Raw genomic sequence first — 22494 nt, 5'->3', positions numbered from 1 at the left:
CAAAGCCCAAAGAAAGAGTTTGGCGAGGGATACTGTAAGCCAAAGCCAAGGATTGAGGGCATGCACTGCACCTCAAGATATCACCCTTATGATCGCACTCCCTAGATTTCCAATGCGTCCCTATAGTGTTGTCCAAATCCTCTTCCGAAAAGTTTCTACTTAGCCAGGATACCTTCGTTCTTTGTAAATTTGCTGTTTTGAAGCAAGCCACGAAGATATGGAGGGGTACAAACCATGATAAACGTATTCTTCTTGAGATCCTTCCAGCTGTCATGGACTTTTTAATATCCTGAGATATTTTGAATTTGAAACTCTGCACCGTTACCTTGTCAAGAATCTCCCAGTTTAGAGATGAAAGACTTGGCAATGGTAAATCTTCGATATTCCCATACCTATCCGCTTTAGAGGGAACCACATACTATGCATAATATATAAAAACCTTGCATTCACTATAAAAAGACACAATTTGATCGACATAAATAATGTCTGGCAATACCTTATGAATGGCATGGAAAGTCCCACTTAGGCTTTCCACAGGTTGCCATTCAATACTTGTTGACGGAAAGATATCTACAATGACGAACCGTTTGTTAGAACTTGCATAAATGGAAAAGAATTATATACGTTATTCAACTAATAACTTACAATGTGTTTGTTGGGGAACACGTTCGTTTGGAGGCAAGTGCATATCCTTGGCCATGTAAACATGTTGCACCTTGACAAACCAGCCTTCGGGCATAATTTTGAAGGCAATTATACGCCCCTTCCAGTGATGTTTTATATCTTCTCGTTTTCTTCTTTTCACCTTATGAGAGCCCTTGCAAGAAGGCAGCACGGTAACCCAATCGTTTACAGCAAAGGTTTTGGGCTCAAAATTTCCATCTACTCCCTGGCTATAGACTGTGCAAGAGTGTATTAAACGAGAAGGGCGCCTGGAGGAAGCCATGAAAAGAAAGAAAGCGCAGAGAAAGAAGCTCAAAGAGAGGTGAATGAACTAAAAAGTAGCGCCAAGAACCCAAATGAGTATGTATTGGGCGCCAAAAACAATATTGAAAGATCTCCCGACTTTCAAAAAACTCATTATTAATTTCATCACATCTCTGTCACGTATTTTGTCAGATTTGTAAGTAAATAACGTCTTTGGGACTCCAAAACATGTCAGACTTTAGGGGTTTTGGCTAAAAAAGAAGAGAGAATCATGAAATAGACTCCACTATCTCTAAAAAAGAGGAGACAAGAATACCATATTCTTGCACACGTGGCGAACTCTCTTTGGCCCTTTCCTTAATCCCGTGATTAACAAAAGTGCATTTTTTGAAGCGTTTTTTGCCCTAATGCCACTTAAATGAGTTTCATTCCATTATCAGTCATTTATCTTCACATGGGATTGAATTCAAGGGCACTCTTCTTCCCTTCTTTCTCTTAGTCACACTACTTGAATCATGGGGTACCTTTTCTCGGGGAGTTCACCTTATAGAACAAGCAAGATACCATGTGAGTTCAAAAGAAAGGATATTATATTTAGTAAAATTTATAATATTATATTTATAAAATATATTTTTAAATTATAACTTGAAAAAAACTATACATTAAGTAAAGTAAAGGGGTCATTATAAGTCCTTATAACATGTAAAGAAAGGATATTTCTTAATATCCTTTGAACACACATTATATAGATCATTTCTTATTATGGGTGGACTCCCCATTTTGTACTACTATGTGTACCAACAAATCTACTGATGGATTACAGCTATAGGATATAGAGGTGCACCCTTGACTGAAGAGGTTAACAAGAAGTTTGTCGATGCCTATTGCACCTCTCATGCTTTGATAGTTAGACAATAATGATAGGGGTGATGATGAATGCCATGGTGGTAGAAACTCACCAGTCTTGCTCTCAGTTACGTGGATAGTCTCACAGTAAGTCTCGTGGGTCTATAAGTCCTCATTGACTTGTCATTATTGTGGGAACTCATAACCTATTTGGCCACAGTGCAATAAAATACATGAGTACAAGTGCAAAGAAAAGGGCAAGGGTAAAGGAGAGGACAAAAATTATGATCACAACATTGTCCCTTGTAAGTCTAGTGTTAAGATTGAAAGGATTAATGTAGTGCAGATTGGTTTTGATGATGATTCCATACTTGCAACTTTTTCTCCTGACACTTCATGTCTAAGTGATGTTTTGTCAGGGTATACTTAGTGTTGGCTGATAAATTCAAGGGCTTCTTTTCATGTGACCCCTCATAGAGTGTGATTTCACTCCTATCACAGTTTGACTAGATTTTTCAGTTTGGATAATGACCTAGCATTGGAGATAGTTGGTATTAGTGATGTCAAGTTGTAGTTTGGTTTAGGTTGCATGTTTACTCTTCATAATTTATGTCATGTACCGGCTCTCACAAAGAGCCATATCTCTACTGGCACCTTGGATGATCTAGGTTATGTAGTTTATTTTGGTGATTCCTCATGGAAGATTATCCATGGAAATCTTGTTATTGTACAATTTACTAAATCCAACACTCTCTATCCCTTGCTTATATGTGGGTGAGTTGACCATGTTTTGGAAGTGGATGAGATTCCACATATATCTCTTTGGCATTGTAACCTTGGGTATATGTCCTTAAAAGGAATGCAAATTCTTACTCATTTGGAGTATCATCTGCTCCTTGACTATAAATGTTTTGAGACTTATGATCATTGTTTATATGGCAAGCAGACATACAATACATATAGAAAATATATTATGATACTCATGGGTGAGTGTTTGGCTTTTAGTATTCAGATGTGTGTGGTCCCATGCCATACAAGTTGTTAGGTGGCGTGAAGTATTTTGTTACTTTCATTGATGACTATGTACATAAGGTTTGGGCATATCCTATTAATCAAAAACTAGAAGTATTGGCTACATTTCAACATTGACTTGCTTTAGTTGAGAACTACTTTGGATATAGGTTGAAATTCCTAAGGTCTGATAATAGGGGTGTGTATGTCTTTATAGCCTTTGAGCACTTTTGTGAGGAGAGGGGTATTAAGCATCAATTGATTGCCCCGTACACCCTACTCTAGAATGGTATGGCTGAGTGCATGAATAGGTCAATTTAGGAGCAAGTTATAATATGCTTAGCTAGGCAAGATTACCCCAACATTTTTGGGCTTAGCTAATTATTATTGCCATACATTTGATAAATTGATTCCCATGTAGTGCTCTTGACTATCACGTTGTAGAGGAGGTATGGTCTAGAAAACCTCCCTTATATGCTCATTTGCATATCTCTGGTTATGAGGCTTTTTGCCATGTACCCATGGACAAGTGCAATAAGCTAAATCCTAAGATGACTAGGAAATACATCTTTCTTGGTTATTGGGATGTAGGTGATCACCTATGGGATCTATAAGCTCAGAAGGTTACCTGCATAGTCATGATGTTGTTTTGCATGAGAAGAAAATGCATAAGAAACTTGAGCATATTGTTGAGGTACAGATGGTAATCTTTCAAGAGAAATCTCCTATTACTGTATAGCCAGCTCGATAGCCTACATCAATAGTTGATGCCCTAGTGGTCTAGGTCTGTGATGCTCCACAGGATGTATAGGACCCACAACCATCTTTGAGATGGTCTACTAGAGATAAACAATAGCCTGCATGGTTTGAGCCCTCTATGGATTATATTATGGTGATAGATACTGGTGAGCCTCTTGCTTATGATGAGACCATACGTAGAGGTGATAGTCACTCTTGGGAGAGGGCCATGTAGTCAAATTATGACTCACTACAAAAAAAACATATGTGGAATTTGGTTCCTTTACTTAGTAGCAAGCATGCTTTGCCATGAGTGTGCCATGCAAGTGGGTGTACAAGTTGAAAAGTACCCTTGGACACCCCAAGCTAGGATATAAGGCCAGATTGATTGCTAAGGGCTTTAAGAAGGAACATGGTGTGAACTTTGATAAAGTCTTTTCTCCTATTGTGAAGATGACTATCCTATGCTTGGTACTGGCTTCGATTGCTCATCTTGACTTAGATCTATATCAAATGGATGCCAATACTACTTTTCTTTATGGGGACTTGCATGATGAGATTTACATGGAGAAGCCTAATGGCTTTGCAAAACATGGCAGGGAACATCTAGTTTATAAATTGATGAAGAGGCTTCAATGGCTTAAGCAGGCACCTAGGGAATGGTATCACAATTTTGATGCCTTTATATATTCACATGGATATTTCCATAGTGATATATATATGTTTTTATACAAAAGAAGGCTTGTGATGGCAACCTTATGATTTTGATCCTCTATGTGGATGATATGTTGATTACTAGGAGTACTCATGATGAGCTTGAGGCCTTGAAAGGTTAGCTCAATAAGAGCTTTAAGATGAAGGACATGGTACAAGCCTCACATACTCCTGGGATGCACATTACGCACAATTTCTCTAAGAGGCTCCTCTACTTATCACAAAAGGAGTACATCGAGAAGGTCCTTGAGTGGTTTCATCTATAGAATGTTAAACTTATTGGATGTCCTTTACCTTCTCATCTGAAGGTTAGTTAGGCTAATTTTCTGCAATCTAATGATAAGAATGCTGAGATGACCAAGATCCCTTATGGATCCATAGTGAGTAGCTTGATGTATGCCATAATAGTCACACGCCTTAACATAGCATTTGTAGTAGGAGTTGTGGTACACTATATAGCTACATGTGGGTGACAACATTAGGATGCCATCAAGGGTATCAAGTGGTACCTGAAGAGCACAATAGCTATGTGCATTTGTTATGGTGGCTAGGATACATGAGTCATGGGATACACATATTCTGATTATGTAGGATATGCAAACAATAGGAAGTCCTAATGCGCAAATCAGATGTTGGATGCATATGTAGCGAGTGTTGGAACATCCCCAAGAACAAAGAACTCTAGGTAAGCTCAAAAAGAAAGAAAGAATATTTACATGATATGAGGCAAAAAGACAAATTGGGTACAATCTCCCCCCATCCCTTGTGTGAGCACTTTACAAGGCATGTATTTATAAATTTATTCATCTCAAAGCTCAAAAAATAGCCCAATTTTACAATAAGCATGCTTTAGCTTTTGTGTTTGCTTTTTTCCAAATAAAGAATAAAGCAGTTGGGTGCCCTAAAAGTCAGGCTATGACCAAATACAATGTCCAATAATGAAATATTTAAACCGTGTGCCTATGCGCATACAAAATAATAAATATTTGTCAAGTGACTCAATAAATAAGCATACCTAAATAAATAATAGCGTTATGCCTTCAATAATAAGACGCACACCCATCAAAAATGATAATTTCTTCTAGATAATTTGAATACACGCTATCGCCCCCAGTGCTTCCCAATGCCACCGTCGCCTACTCTACACATCAACTAAAGCATTCACAATTGTTAGAAAATAATAAAATTAAACCGACAAAAGTGAATACCTAGCAGTCTTCAGCTATAAAATAAATAAATAGGCTAGAACTCTATCCTAACCTTAATTTAATATGAGTACACTCTAAAATCATAAACGTCCATTAATTTAAATATGTATTTTACAGAATCGCCCGCTATGGATCACCCACGTGCACATTAAATTAACATGATGCCCGAAAAGGACAGCGTCCCCGCCAACTTCTCGCACAAGGATTCCACCTTGTGTACGAGCCCCGGCAAATAATTTTATGGAATCCACCGCAAAACCTCATGGAATCCACCGTGGAATATGCCTCCTGGCATCAAGTCCACCTTTGACTATGTCCACCTTTGCTAGAGGTACTATTTCTTCAATTTCTAGGGTCCAGAAATGCATGACTCTATCTACTACAAAAGTAGAGTATTTTATAGCCACCATTGAGGCTTGCAAGGAGGCTCTCTACTTATAGACTATCTAATGGAAGACCTTGGCATTACTGATATGGTCCTTACATTGCATTTTGATTCTATGAGTGCTATTCAATTGGCCAAGGATCTGGTCTTTCATGCAAAGATGAAGCACATTGAGGTGCGTTATCACTTTATTCAAGAGGTTGTTGAGGACAAGTCCATTGACCTTGTAATGATCTCAACTAAGCACAATGCACTAACACAATGAGGCAGGCACTCCCCTTAGGAACAGCACTTCACCTTCTCCTTTCACACATCACAAAAAGCAACAAACCACCAACTTTGGAGGCCCCTGTCAACCACGCAATATCCATTTGGCTTCTCCAACAAAAATCATTTTACAGCTTTCACAAGCACCTCAGTCTCCAAGTGGCCCTCACCTTTACACCACTTGGCCAATTCCATGCCAACCTACAACAATACAAAAGTGCCATGGGTTTGGCACCCATCTAGAAGGGGGTAATGTTAATCCCAAGTCGAGATGGTGGAAAAAGGAAGGAAAAAGTTTAAAAAAAAACATGGAAGTATTTTTCCTTTCTTAAAAAGTTAATGGGCATTAGATGAGTCTTTCCTCATCTTATTCTACTTATGTACATTTGTAGTTTTTCATTTTTTTTTTGTTCTCTCCTCAGTAGGGTTACATTCACCTTTAAGTGGAAGGTTGTTGGGGCTAAAGGCACCTGTGCCTAGCCACTCATGTATTAGATGCAGTGACACTACTTGCACACCTGTATATTGTAGGTGGTGGGCACCCATCACCTCACTTTATTTTTTATTCTTTTAGTGACATTTGAATAAAGGAAAGTCTGGTCACACATTGTGACTATTGGAGTTTCCACATTGTGTGTGTATGTCTCTCTCTCTTGCACTTGCTTCTTCCACCATAGCTTTTTCTTTTTCTCCATACTTCTACTTTAGGGCTCACTCAATTATAATAAGTGTGATGCCTTTACGTACTCTCATAGCTACAAGAGTAAGGTAGACTACTCTTATATATTAGAAATGCTAAATATGATAACATGATACTATTGATTCTTTATGTGGATGGTATATTGGTAGTTGGAAAGAGCAAGTACGAGACTAATACCATAAAGAAAATGTTAATGAAAACCTTTGAAATGAGGAATTTGGGACATGCAAATCACATTTTTGGAATATGTATAATCATGCATAGAATAAAGAGATTTATTTACCCATTCCAAAAGGATTATGTTAGTGATGTGTTGCAATATTTCAATATGGAGGGAGGAACAATTAGTACTCCATTATCTGCATATGTGAAACTTAGTATTGATTATTATCTCAAATATAATGAGGAGACTACTTAAATGGACAAAGCTCCATATTCATCATGTGTGGGTAGTCTCATATATGATATGATTGCTACTCGCATGGACATTTCTTTTGTAGTGAGGGTAGTGCAAGTATCGATCAACTATTGGGAAGAAGTGAATGGCAACTTGAGATACTTGAGTAGTATAACAGATATGTGCACATGCTTTACGAGGAGTAGTAGTGCTATAATTGGATACATAGATCTGGACTATGTGGGGAATATTGATAATAGAGAGTCAATCACAGGATGCATTTTCACCTTGTACGATGGTGCAATATCATAGATTTCTAGTTTGTAAAAATACACAGTATTATCTACTACCAAAATTGAGTATATTGTAGGCACATATGCATGGAACGAAACCATAAGTCTCTCTTATCTAGCGGGAGACTTAGACCTTGGTAATAACACACTATTATTGCACATTGATAGTCAAAGTGCATCATATTAGCAAAGTCCTTTGTTTCATGTGAAAATCAAATACATAGAAGTGAGGCATCAATGCATATTCCAAGTGCTTCAAGACAAGCAAGTTGGGCTAGTCAATGTCCATACTAATGATAATCCTATAGAGTTTCTCACTAGAAATCTACTCTTCAAAAGGTTTGCATATTGTAGGAACTTAATGGGCATGGGATGATGGTAACCTGTATGTATTTACCTCACATATTTTATTACTCTCTTATCTCCCTTAAAGGCATGTTGGACTTCAAATCAGAGGTTGTTAGGGCAAAGGCCAAAGAACTTATCCACCAATCTTACTCACTAGACCTAACTATATGTATACACACTCATTATTTATTCTTTGAGTGATAAGACAATAAGATGATACTGACAAGAGATCCATTGGAGACACTAGAAATATAACATCTTCTCTCTCTCTCTCTCTCTCTCTCTCTCTCTCTCTCTCTCTCTCTCTCTCTCTCTCTCTCTCTCTCTCTCTCTCTCTCTCTCCCCATATCTATACAATCCCTATTCTCCTTTATAGCCCCAACACTCTCATATTTGGAATCCCTTTCTCTTTCTCTATAGTGATCCTCACATTGTCCTTAAAAGAGTCAAGTGTCTTTATCTCAAATTTGGCCCCTTCGTAAAACTTATCAACAAAACCTTTTATCTTCAGCATTTTAGGTGCTCTCTTTTCTATCCCCAAAGGTGCATTCCATTTATCTCTCAATTTAGTAAATTGAACAAACAACTCAATAGCCTCATCATCCCTTTTCTAGCAAAGACTTATATTTCTCCATAACTCTTATGAGGTCTTAGTCTCCTAAAGGGGTCAAGGAAACCTTTCTTTGTAGCCTCATACTCCTAGGAATGGGTAGTCTATGTAGACTAAGATGTCTCTCAAAATCCTCAATGTAATTATGCCCTTGATGCAACAACTAGTTTCTATATTTGCCTAGGAAATGATGTGGGTCTTCAACTTGCACAATCCAACCCATTTTTTCTATGAAACCCTATGGATATTCATTTTTCATCCCATGAAGCTCAAGAAAAAAGCTAGTTGTATTTATGGTCAAATGTCACATCCAAAAAGTGTACTCAAAGCCCAACAACGCTCCTCATTGGGGATGCCAAAAAAATATTATTAGCAAGTGATAGATGATGTAAACGCTATCTACAACATGATGGTGTTACAATGAGTGCCGATAAGGGTGAATGACTTTGAATAGAACTCTAACTCAAAATTTTCCCGTGACTTTCAACTAACCACCAAAAAAACAAAACACATCAACTGCCATAAATGGCCTCAAACTCAAATAGTAGAGTAATAACATGGACAAATCAAAACAAGAAGGTCATGGGCTCCTAGTTTCTACAACACAATCAACAACAAGAGAGTGCTCAACAACAAAAGCACTCAAATTTGCAAATAGAACCACAACATAATGTGCAATTTCAAGACTTTTGCACTTTTAGCTTCTATTTGAACAAGAACACAAAAGCAGACTCTTGTAACTAGAAAAACATCTACTATTTAATGCTAATCTTCAAACAACTGATATGGAAAGGTCTCCTTCATGATCATGAATACCTACTAAAATGTAAACTACATCAGAACACCACTTCATCAACACAAAACATGGGAGCCCCAAGGTTCTATCATGTTGGCTTCTTGGAGCTCAAAAAACTTGTCAAATTACCATTCAATAATGAGGGCTAGGATGCATTGGGAGGATTCATGATATTCTCATTCTTCCCTCTCTTTTTCACTCCATTCCATGCTTTCTTAGATTTTCCCCCCTAACCACAATGGTAATCACCTAAGTTGGCACTCCTCTTCCACTTATAATTGTCCCCCAATACAATTGGAGGTCTATTAATTATAAACCTTGCATAGACTCTTAGCCTTAGCTTTCTTTTAATATAGCTTAGGCTTTTTTTTATAAAATGCTATGCAAATAGCACTTTGTTTTTTTTTAAAGTTTCATAAGAATTATATAGTACAATTCATTTTTTCTTTTTTTTTAAAGAATAGAGACATTGGGTATGTTCATAAACTCTTCACTATGTAAAACCTTGGAATATGTTATCATAACTAAGAATGCATAATGAGAGTTTTTGTATCATTATTCATTTATTACCTTCTAGGCTCTATTCATATCACTTTAAGTCACTATCAAGGTCTTTAAAGCCCTCAAATGCCATCGAGTAAATTTTTGATACTGAGAACTAGCAATCATTTCTCAAAAAGAACACAATTTCATCCTAGGTTCTCCAAGAGTATTCAAAATATTTTACTTATGCTTAGTATACACCTACATCTATACCTAGACCTACTACTATACATATACCTATGCTTAACCTATTGCTACACCTATGCGTGGTTAGATATTTTGCTAAACCTACATCATCTATGATATCTAGTCTAGTCTATATCTAGTCTAGCTTACAGTTACATCTTACGTAGTTCTAGATCTACAACTACATTTGACATGGACCTATGCCTAGCATAGGCCATATAAAAAAGTCCCAACCCAAAATCCAAGGAGTAAACACAAATTGGTGAATTAGAAAGGGAATCAAACTATAGATTGGTTCATCACTACAATAGAAACGAGGCATAGTCGCGCATGTTAGACGCGCAAAGTCGGGTGCGTCTATCACAGCGTCTATAGGCGCGTCTAAACGTGCGTGTAAATAGACACGACTTTTGTGTCTATATATCCGCGCAAATAGACGCGCTTATACACGTAAAAAATAGACGCACACGTCAAAATTCAAATCATACTTAAATCATTTCTTTTCAAACTACGCCTTTCCTTTCCTACGTTTTTTGCGATTCTGAAGCTTGAGTTTAGCCGACATGCAGTCTCTTCATGCCTCACCTAGTCTTTTCATGCCTCACCTCCTCATGACTCACCTCTTCTTTCATTTCAAATACACAAGAAGGGAAAAAGGAAAGCCAAGGAGAGGAAGAAAGAGAGAACAAGAGAGAGGAGAAGAAGAAGAAGCAACAAGCAAGGAAGCAAGCATCAAGGGAGGGTAACTTACCAAGGAGAGGAAGAAGGAGAAGGAAGAAGCGTCACCACCCGCCACACCAAACACCCAAGGTGACTCTCTCTCTCTCTCTCTCTCTCTCTCTCTCTCTCTCTCTCTCTCTCTCTCTCTCTCTCTTTCTATCTTCCTCTCTCTGCTCTGCCTGTGTATTTAGGATTTGTGATTCCATTATGTATTGCATTTTGTAAATCAATAATGGCGGTCGTCTGCTAAAATCATCCGACCAAGCGCGTCTGATAGCGTGTCTACATCTCAGTGTAGATGCAGATATACATGCGGAAAACGTTTCTCTGGGGGCACGTCTTTGAGCGCGTGTGTGGGCGCGTATGCTCTGCAGTGTACACGCGAGGATACACGCGCTAACAGATGCAGGTATAGACGCGCACAGAGACGCAGGTATAGACGCTGTATGTAATATGTTTTATCTACACAGGGTAATATGGATTTTCTTGTGTAGATGTGGAATTCTGGATCCTCCAACACCCCATTCAACAAGGAGCAATTCATGGGGGAGATGACCAATTATCTTGGTCGCCCTCCCACTGCAGATGAGGTTTTCAGTGTGATGTCTGGGACACCTATCACATCTTTGCCTACACAGGGATCAGCTGAGGTACATGGATCGGCCGAAGCACATACATCTGCAGAGGCACGTGTATCGAGTGAGGTAGAGGGTAGTGCACGTCGAGGGAGGAGGGAGAGTGGTGCGGGAGGACGAGGAGGTCGAGGGCTTTGTGGGGGTTGCCTAGGTGGTGGCTCTCGATCACCCTCACCGAAAAATGAGAGAGATGAGCCTCCACAAATATGCTACTCTATCACTGATGTTGGTGGTATCTTGCATGACTTCGAGGGGAGGGAAGTGATAGCCTACTTGAGGAGTGTCGTGCATGCCACATACAAAGATTGCATGATTCCCTTCAAGCACCAAAAAAATGGTTTATGGCAAGAGGTGCTGCGGGCAGTACATAAAAGGTACCCTAATCCCGAGAATTCACGATTCTTAGATGATTGGGGACGGTCAAAGGTGAGAGACGCGTTTCATAACAAGAGGTCTCACCTTATGACACGCGCCAAGGAGTCATTGCGGAGACAAGAGCAAGGGCGCCCTGGATATGGCCAACCACCCAATTGCCACCGCAAGGAGTGGAAAGAGGCCAAGAAGAGAGCAACGGAGAAAATGACAAGTCGCCAGCATGCAGAGGCGTGACGTATCCAGATGGCAACCATGGGATCGTCACATTATGGATCGGGTGGCAGGGAGTCATGGGAGGCTGAGTTTGTAAGTATTATTTGATTTTTTTTAAATTAAAATTTGTAATTTGTTTCACTTCATTATGTAGTATGTTTTAATACGTTGTATATTCAAATTGTTTTGTAGTTCCATATCATTGGTAGGATGCCTACTCCTAGAGAGGTAGGCTACCATCGAGGTCATAACCGGACGTCCACTTGGCAGCATTTCTACGAGGAGGGACTCATCACGGAGAAGCAATATAATCGCGCCATGAGGATTCCACCACCAGAAGAGGTATGTTTTATTTTTTACATGAAAAGTATAGATCAATATGATTTATTATTTGTAATGGTATTTATATACTTTAATCCTTTGTGTAGGCGAACCCTGATGCAGTTGAGGATAGCGAAGGGGGGACTAGCAATAGCAGTGGCGGCAATGGCAGCGGCACAGGCAGCGGTGGTGGTAGCGATGATGATGCCTCTTCTGAGGAGATATAGAGGAGCCCCATGCATGCATGCCTCCCCATGGCTTGTAATTTTCATTTTTGATATGTATTACTTTCAGCTAGTGCTTGCGATCATGACGTCACAAGCACTAGAACTCATAATGTAAAAACGTTTCATCTATATATATGAAATTTCGTGTGCTACATACATTGTTTTGTTTTCAGTATCCAATCTTCGAAATAATCTTTCTCTGTTTTTCCTAAATATATGAAATTTGATGTTGATTGGGGGGGGGAGGGGGGGGGGGGGAAACCAGAGAGCATGTGGCTTGCAAAGCCACATGCTCTCTGGTTTTTTTTTCATACCTCTATTTTGCACGTCTATCAGCACGTCTAAATTGCAGGATAAATGCGCGTCTATTCTCGTCAAAAACTTTCAGAGTAAACGCGGTTTTAGATGCGTAGATACACGCGTGTATAGATGCACAATATGAATATATCCACTTTTTTATAAATATAATTATATATTTATGTAGCGCGTTTATACGCGCGTCTATAGGCGCGTCTACTTCTGACTATAAGTGCGCTTTTAGACGCGATTTTGTAGATGCGAAAATAGACGCGTAAATAAACGCGCCCGACTTTTTTTTTCACAATTCAAATATTGCGTCTACAAGCGCGTCTATGGAGCCTTTTTGTTGTAGTGCATCAACAATAACATATAACATGGTTCTCCTATGATTGTAGTTTTAGCCCACTTTTGTGCCATCTCAATAGGCACAAAAAATTGAAACATGGTTGTAAATTTTGCCTCTCTAAGCCTAAAAAGTAGACCATGCCTATTTCTACATCTTGGCGAATCTCATCAAACACTTCGTCATAATGAATGCTATTACAATGCATCACTTCATATTTTCATGTGGTGGGATCATATGAATTATTATTGTGCATGATCACAAAGTTTGGCAATCATCATGTGGTAATACACATACAATTTCTCTCTTTCGATGCTTGTAAATTCATACAAGCCTATATGAAAGTAGTGCACTTACTACACATGCTTTCTTTATAGTAGAACCAATAGATTTATGACTACATTCTTGTAATTGTTCTAGATGTGGAGCATTTATGGCTACAAGCATAGGCACGTTTATACTATAGGTAAGTGCATTTATGGTTGTGGCTATATGGGCATTTATACTATAGATTAGCTATTCTTAACTTGCCTAGAATTCCGACTGGTAGGTATATCTCGAGGTATATTATGACCTAGAAGCCTCAAACTATAACCTATAATTCTAACTTGTAGATGAATTTCCACACATCTTTGTCTAAATTGTACCGTAGATGCACACCTTAGATTAACAAATCCTTATATTTTAGCATCGTTTTTACAGTTTCACGTGTGAGAGAAGTTCCATTGCTTAAGTCCAAAGAACTGAATGAAATGATCAGTTTCCACACATGACAAAGTTCAAATGGTTAATTTTCACTTGTGAATATGCAGATTTCATTCTTAAATACTTGTCTTCACCTTTTCAACCTTCGTGATGATTTTTCTGAAAGCTGTTAGCAGCTATACACACTAAAAACAGTATGCAAAAATTGTTTGACATAGTAGGAAATCCACTAAAAACACTATGCAAAAATTGTTTGACTCAGTAGGAAATCCACGGTAAATTGGGATGAAACTATGTCGCATGGAATTGTCTTGAATTTCTTCTTAATTATATAGGTCAAGTTACCATCTACCCGTGTTTACATATTGCAGAGACAAAGAGATAGAGATTGGGCAAGCATCTGCTGAATGCCGGAAGCCGGCTAATATATGCTAAGGTGCTCGATGTCTTATTATTTTGAGGGAAAAGCAGCCATATTACAAGCAGTAGAGCAGTCGCCAAGACGGCACTGCAAAATTAATAGGTTATGGCATTACTAGGGCGGGATATGGACGGGGATGGTGATAAGTAGAGGACTCCTTGGTAAGAAGATGCAAGTCTAGCTGTAGAGTTAGAAGGCGTAGTTCTGGTAGCGGATGGAGCAGTCACGGTACTGGACGTGGGCGGAGAGGGCGCTGTTGCAGATGCGCCAGATGTTGGAGGAGAGGCGCTGGAGGCAGCACTGGCAGTCGGAAGGGGTGACGGAAGCGGAGCATTCGGCGTGCCCGTAAGCGGGCTCGTTGCGCCCTCCGTATCGGGTGTTAAAGGAGTAGCCCTCCGAGTAGGGCGTCTCCTGCACCAGGTGGGCCAGTACCGAGCCCAGGTGGCCCCAGTACGAGCTGCCCTGTGGGATGGGGCGGGGCTCACAGGACGCTGCCACCTCAATGTCCCCATTATTTCTGCAAGCTGCGCGGGCTACTGTCACAGTCCTAGCTGGCCACGGGGCTCCGCCAGGAAGAATAAATAACACCGCCATCATCATCATCACATGCATAACTACTCTCATTCTCAGACACTCTGAAGACAGCGCGTGGCCGGCCACCCTCGCCATGGCCGCAGAACCTCTCTCTCTCTCTCTCTCTCTCTCTCTCTCTCTCTCTCTCTCTCTGTCTGCTATGCGCCTCAAGTTTTTCTTCGCTGTTACTGCGTACTACCCTCCCCGATTCCTTATATATATGGCCCAAGCCCCGCCTTTCTAATTCTTACCAACCTCCATCTTCGCAGTGCGCCTGCACGTTTGAGCTCCTTTTTCGCCCACGCACTCACTAGCTGTTAAGCGGTGATTAATCCCCTTTACCTTCATTACCTATAACTCCTAAATTAGTGTAAGAGGTCAATCATCCTCATCATTGCTCCCTGAGTACGTGCCTTCCAGATAGTGTAAGAGGTCAATCATTCTCATCATTGCTCCCTGAGTACGTGCCTTCCAAATGGAGAAGGCTGAAGCTCTTTCCGTTCTGACTCTCGAGTCTCGAGTCTCATGACTCATGAGCTTCACTGTACCTAACTTTAGGCAACCACAAAGTTCCGGAAGAACCACCTAGTTAATGTTATGAATACAAAACCACAGGAGAGCGTTTAATGCTAGTCCTGTAAGAGAAAAACCGCGTTCGAGGTCCGCTGCCAGCTGGATACTGTAAAACAGTTGATTCTTCTTCCCTGATAAAGGCTATGAAGGAACTGTTTTTAAAAGAAATGACGATCCACAGAGTATATGCTTGGGTCAAAATTATATGTAAGAGTGTATATCACATTTTATGGAACTTGGGTATTGCATTGCCAAGCGTTGCAAGTGACATGAAGATGCCATAGTAAAGCTTAAAGAAGATATCACATGTGTCTCACTCTCTACCTTAGGTCCGAGTAATTGTAGAGTTTCCCTTCTGAATCTCTATTGGGCTCAAAAGACCCATAACATTTGTGTCTATCTGTAACGTGCCCGCCCCTCAAATCGCGGGATACGTCTTAGCAGCCCATCGAGATATCAATCTAGAAGACGCCGCCCGACACTCCCAAGGAATGACACGGGGTTTGCCAACTAGGGTCTCTCGAGTCTGCCCCGCAACGGAACTTATCCGGCCGTTCGCACTAGGATCGACTTGAAGTCCGGGTTCCTAGCAGTCAAGTCTTCCTAACAGTCTTCTAGCATCGGTCTTTGCCTTGTAACTAGTATCAAGGCCTCGAGATTCCATCTCGAGTCACATAGAACACTTGTGTAGGGCTCGGAGGCATTGGGATTTACAGCTAGAGCCCCCACTGGCACCCAAGCATCCTCCTACTCCAAGTAATTTCCACGAAGAGACCTCTTGCGGTGGGTTCGGTCCACATTCCTAGCGCGGATTCATAACCCCCTTGGTTAGGGTTTGGCAGCTCGCGGGGGGTAGCTAGTGCCATCCTTCCTTAATTATTCCTTTAGGGAATCAATCACAGCTGAAGCACCCAGCTTACAAACAATAACTAAGGAAAACATCCCTTTCATTTCCAATCAAGAAAATATCACTTTCTACATCAAGCAATCATTTTTCTTATGAACCACTTGTCCTTAGTAGGGATCTCCTCTTACTAAGGCAACCAATCAATTCACTTAGAAATATCCTTTTCGAAACAACCAAGCATAAGCCTTGATCAACGTTCCATTTAGAGTCAGCTTACTAGCCTAGCTTAAGCCTAGAGGATATCCACTTCCAATAATTTAAGACAAGATCCTTAAAAACAACTCACAAGCACATGTGTTTAATCACTCAACTTCTTTTGAATCCCTCTTTCCCTTGGGTTTTTCTCTAGGGTTCCAAGTTGTGAATCCTCGATTTTCTTGCACGTCTTTTAACATACTTGGTAATGTTTAAAGCGCATTAAATATATTGCATGACTTGTCATACATTTTCTATCCTCTCTTAGTGCGATGCTATGCAGAATTTTCTAATCAAACTTATCTCGCATACACATGGTGCATTTAATATATTAGTACAGCCTAAACAATCTTTAACTCTCTTCATATTGGCAATGAGTACTTGTTCCTAAAGTGCGGAGTCTCATGTGACTTGAGTATATAAAAGTTTAAACTCGATTCACTTATCACCTCTATGCTCTAACATAGGTAAAAGATAATCATATAATGCATAAAAATCTTTCCTTGTAAGCGATCCACGAAAGTCTAAGAACCTGTTAGTATTCTAAATGCAATTTTACCCTAATATTTCATGCGGTCTCCAAACATAAACATTGGCTATCATAGATTAAGACAACCTATTCGTGGTATGCAAGATCAAGACATATCTTCCGCGTGGAATGCAAGATAGATGACAAGTCCTCTATGCTTCTGTGTAGTTGCATCCTATGAATGGAAGCTAACATTTCATGTATTTATTTTAATCACGGAAGTAAACCATGAATTATAGTTAACAAATCATGCACTAAAATAAGTGAAAGTCTATCATTTTATGTGATATATTATGAAAACCTTATCATTTCATGTGGCGGAATGAAATCAATAGTTCTTCCCTAGGCCAAGGAGAACCTGGTTCCGTGAGACGGGGTCTGGAGTTGTGCTAATTCCTGCGTTGGCTATACCCAGTGCTCTATTAATGGCCGCAATTCCAATGGCTCCATTTGCACCATGAATTCCATATGTACTTGTCCCTTGGACAACTATGGTAGCTCCTACGGTCTTCACTCCTTCGCAACGCTTGGGGGCCATGGTAAGTAACTAGCCAAAAATTTCGGATATGATATCAAGAGGGTAAGGTGATGATGATAGTCAAGAGGGAGGATAGCAAAATCTAAGTCTATCCATGTCCCTTATCTCTCTCTTCTCTCTCACCCTTCTTCTCCTTCTCTTCCTTCTCCTTCTTCTTCTTCCCTTCTGTCTTCTCTCCCTCTTCTCTCTCTTCCTCCCTTCTTCTTCTTTTCTTCTCTCCTTCTCCTTCCCTCACTCTTCTTCCCTTCTCTTCCTTCTCTTCTCCTCCTCTTCTCTCTCTTCTCTCTCTCCCTTCCTCTTTCCTTCTCTTCTCCTCTCCTCCGCTTCTCTCTCTTCTCTCTCACCCTTCTTCTTCTCCTTCTCTTCTCCCTCCTCTTCTCCCTCTTCCCTTCCTCTCTCTTCCTACCTTCTTCTTTCCATGGCCAGTTGCCTGGCGGATTTGGGGGGGGGGGGGGGGGTTCCCTGCTCAGGCTCCACGTGCGCGGACGTTGCTGTCGCCAGGGGGGGAAGGGCGTTCTGCCATAGAGCAATAGGGGGGGGGATGCTTCGCAGTGACAGGGAAGGCACTGCTGCGCCAGTCGGAGGAGGCCGGCCTGCCACGGAGGGGGGGAGGGGAAGGTGTGCCACCCGCCAGCTGGGGGGCTGCATGCCCCCCACTACTTGCTACTTTCACTCTCTCTCTCTCTCTCTCCGCCATGCAGTCGGTAGGGGGAGAGAGAGGGGGTAAAAAAAAATTTTAAAAATTGAAAAAAATTGTCCTAGGGGGGTCCTCTGGGGAGTGCGAAAGATTACACTATCCTTGATATGTTAATTGATATGCACGATAGATACTAATAGATAGAGTATTGCTATATGTCTCAGGGGGTTCATTATATATATATTCTCTATATAACGTGCATTCATGGCCTATTTATAAATATCCTAATCTATGAATTTTGCTTGAATTAAAAATAACCCTTTTCTATTCAATCTGTAAGTAACCCCTTTATATGACACCCTTCTATATGTAAAATTTTTATAAAAATGCTTTTTTTAAAACCCCTTATTTTGAACTCACGTTATATATACATATATTCATGAGTGACCCCCTCGAGCTATATGTCAAGAGGAGAAAGAATGGAAAATGTGCATAAGAAAAGAAATGCTAGGTAACATCCACTCACTAGACTCATCTTTGTGTTCATGTTAGACAATTGTCAAACTTTGCATTTTCTTGATATATTGATAATCACAAACATCAAAATAGACAGGAAGCATTGACCTAACTACTATATTGATAATCACAAACATTAAAATAGAATGGAACCAATATAGAGCTTATTGTTATACGCATATTTATGGATGCATCTAATGCTACTTGTAAAATAGACCTAATTGCTATATGCGCATTTCCTTACCATATTGATAATGACAAACATTAGAATAGAATGGAAGCATAGACCTGACTGCTATATGCATATTTATGGATGCATCTAATGCTACTTGTAAAATTATTTTTAATAGCATAGACAAAGGCGACACTCTTAAAGCACCTTGACACAACATATAAATGCATATAGAAATAAGACTTTAATACACACACAAACGTTTTATATTTCAACATTACAATGGGTCTAATTTCTTTCTTTCTTTCCTATGAAGAAAAGTTTAACACAAATGCACTAAACCTATAATACATGCCCACAAATACACACACACACACACACACACACACATAGAGAGAGAGAGAGAGAGAGAGAGAGAGAGAGAGAGAGAGAGAATAGCTATGCACACATAGACACACATAGGTGTATGCACATACACACATACACACATGTATACACACATATAGGGATTTTACACTACAATAGAATGGGATTGTAGATGCACACAATAGATGCTCATTTACGAGCATGTAAAAAAGCTCCTTTAGAAGTGCAAATAAATACGTATTTCACTTGTATTTTTAAGATGTTGATAAATGTTAATTTTAATATACTTGAAATAAGTATAAATTTATTCAAATCAGTCATCTATTCATTTCAATTTTCAATGTCTTTTTAAGATAAATAAGTCCGAAGAATGGCTGAGTGAAAGAGTGACTAATAGGCTAGACATAAGATGAGATTCAAGAACTCACATATGAAACCTACAATAATTTAGAGTTATCATGGAGAGATCATGTTTTATTCTTCACACTCTTAAGTTCTCCATATAAAAGAGTTGCATTTGTTCTTTTCCTTCTCCTTTTCTTGTTCTTCTTTGCTTAGTTTTCTTCTTCTTATTTGCCTTGTTCTTGTTCTCTTCTCATCCTTCTTCTTCTCCTTGTGTCTTTTTTTCAACTTTTAAATATCAGAAACAATAAGGAACTCAAAGGAAGCCACACCGAAGCTTTTGTAGCAAAGTATTTTTATTGTCTTATGGTTTGTTTTAAAAGTATGTAAAAAAAGGATCTATGGAGTAATATATTGTTACATTTTCATTAAGTTTTAGATTTAGGCTTAAATATTGTTACTTTGGACAAGGCACTATTACAATAAACTATGTTTAACAACTAATATAACAACATTGCTCAAATGCCATAAGCCATATATATAAATACACCAATAAATATGCCCTTATGCATTGTCAAGAGCTCTATGCTAATATGTTTTCTATCTAGACCTCTAAAATTTTATTAGTATATATTTTGATCTTATACTTTTTATACTTTGTTATTCCTTTATCTTTTTTTTTGTACAAATAGAAAGACATTGTCAAGGATACTAAGTCAAAAGTTTTAACCATGGGGGTCTAAGAGAGAAGGATGTAGAGAAAACTAAGTCAAATGTCTTAACTATGGGGATCTGAGAGAGAAAACTATTTGAAAAAAATAGGAAATGAGAATATGGAGTCAATTTGAGAATAGGACTTCGTCAATACCTTAATGATAGATGGATGGTCCCTCTCACTCTTTCCATTACCCTTTGGATTATATCCTAAATTTAATGCAAGATTAATTGTCAACCAGAAGAAGAATACATGAGCATCATCTACATTCAATTCCCCTCTGATAGATGTACTCTTGCCTACACAATCATAGTGGCAAAAGACATGTTCCTAGAGAATTTTGTATACAACTTATGTTGTCTTAATGTGTAAAGCTTTGCCTTCTACCTAATTAGTCAAATCCTCAAGTCTGACCACAAGATATCTCATCTACCAAAATCCTAGAGGCATTGTGACTAAATCTATTATCCATTTATAATTAAGAGACAAAAGATAGGTTGATGGAACCCATTATCTATGTTTCACTACTCAAAACATTTGACAAGTAATTCATGGTTTCAAAAATTGTGAAATACACTTATCCATTTCGTACTAGCAATACTTTCCTTATTCTTCTTAAATGTGTCCCAAACACCTCTACCGCTAGCCCACAAACTCTTCTAAAAATCCTTCATTGTTTGTATTTGTGCAGCCATATCACTAATGACTCATAATGGAGTCCCTTTCTTCTTCTTTGCATATATCCAAAGATATCCATCTTTTATAGAAAACACATATGCCTCTATTTTAATTCTTTTGTAATCCTCTTCAAACCATTTATCTTTCTTGGATAGTGTGGTGAGTTACTGCCCTATTCTCAACTATTTTCTTGCATAGAAGTCTTCCAAGAACTACAAGATATAAGCCTTATATTGACGTTATAAGCGACGAAAATGTTCATAAGAAATTTGCCCCCATCGTCGCAAAAAACATCATTTTTGGCGATGCCATAGAACAATCAGTATTAGCGTCGTTATCAACATCACTATTTGCATCGGTATCAGCATCGACGCAAATAGCGACACTAATAACGATGCAACTAGTGACGCTAATAATGACGCTTTGCGACACTAATAGCAATGAGTGCAGTAAATTAGTGACGCTAATAGCGACGGAAATAGGGAAAAAGAAAATTTGTGGCACTGCCACATATGGCACTATGTGCTTTATTCGGGCCATACAAGTAGTTTCAATAATGTGTACAATACTCGTGTAAATAAAGGCAAAGTGTACTTAAATCATAACACTGATACATGAAATAAATACATGCTCGCGTAATGAAAGTGACTAGTACAATCATGGCAAGATACTACTACTACATAGAAAATGTCTACACAGATCACGTGACCAAAACAGAAGAGTATGTGAGCTCCAGGGATCCAAGGGTGAGCTATAGATCCTCGCCATCTGAAACCTCATCCCGCCACAAAGGAGCATCGAACGGACTCTACAAAAAAAGAAACAACTACATATCAGTCTACCATACAATAATACATTTTAATTAAACTTAGTAACTATGGACAAGAAATATGAGTGACTTACAGGGCCGCCACGTCCATACAATTGGTCGATCAATGCAATGAGATCGTGCCTCTCTGCATTTCGAGTCTCAAGGCCGGTGGGATCACGGTTTGTAATGGAGTGCTACAAAGAAAACAAAATACAACTGTTAGAAACATGATTATCAGTACAAAGGATATTGCAAAAAAAAAAGTAAGCAGAACAAAAGAAAAACTTACAAAGTCCTCCAGATATGTCTTGTGGCCGCCACCCCCAAGATGATGGACCACTCCGGCCTCTAGTCATACCCTCACCGCCTCGCGCTGCTGTCTCCAATGTCTTGGAGAATCTGTAGCCTCCTCCCTGAGTCTGTGCCAGTCGTCTGCATCTAGCCACTCGGGCTTTGAAGCCCCACTCTTGAGTGCCTTTGCGTGTGTCCGATCATCTATGTGACATGTATGCATGCATGCACTCCATCATCCAGCTCGTAGAAAACCTATCTATTGCTGGTACTGGAAACTCCTCATGCAAAGATGCTACTATATAGTTATTGCTCCCCTCCAGTATGTTCTTCCAATGATCCAAGACGTTGTGCCGAAAAACTTGTTGACACAATACTCTCATGCAAGCCATCACCCTCCTCCCCTCATCATTCATGATGAT

At 39.4% G+C, this 22494-nt stretch overlaps 1 pseudogene; it reads right to left on the bottom strand.

Moving 5' to 3' along the window:
* Window positions 1-14112: 14112 nt before the first annotated feature.
* Window positions 14113-14975, bottom strand: LOC148034910 (antifungal protein ginkbilobin-like protein pseudogene; annotated as a pseudogene).
* Between the last annotated feature and the right edge of the window lie 7519 nt (window positions 14976-22494).

The sequence above is a fragment of the Lygodium microphyllum genome, chromosome 6 (assembly GCF_053477565.2).
Source record: "Lygodium microphyllum isolate KBCC chromosome 6, Lygodium_microphyllum_v1.1.10, whole genome shotgun sequence".
Lineage (NCBI taxonomy): Eukaryota > Viridiplantae > Streptophyta > Polypodiopsida > Schizaeales > Lygodiaceae > Lygodium > Lygodium microphyllum.
The sequence above is the reverse complement of the archived record's forward strand: the minus strand, read 5'-3'. Positions and strand labels throughout refer to the sequence as shown.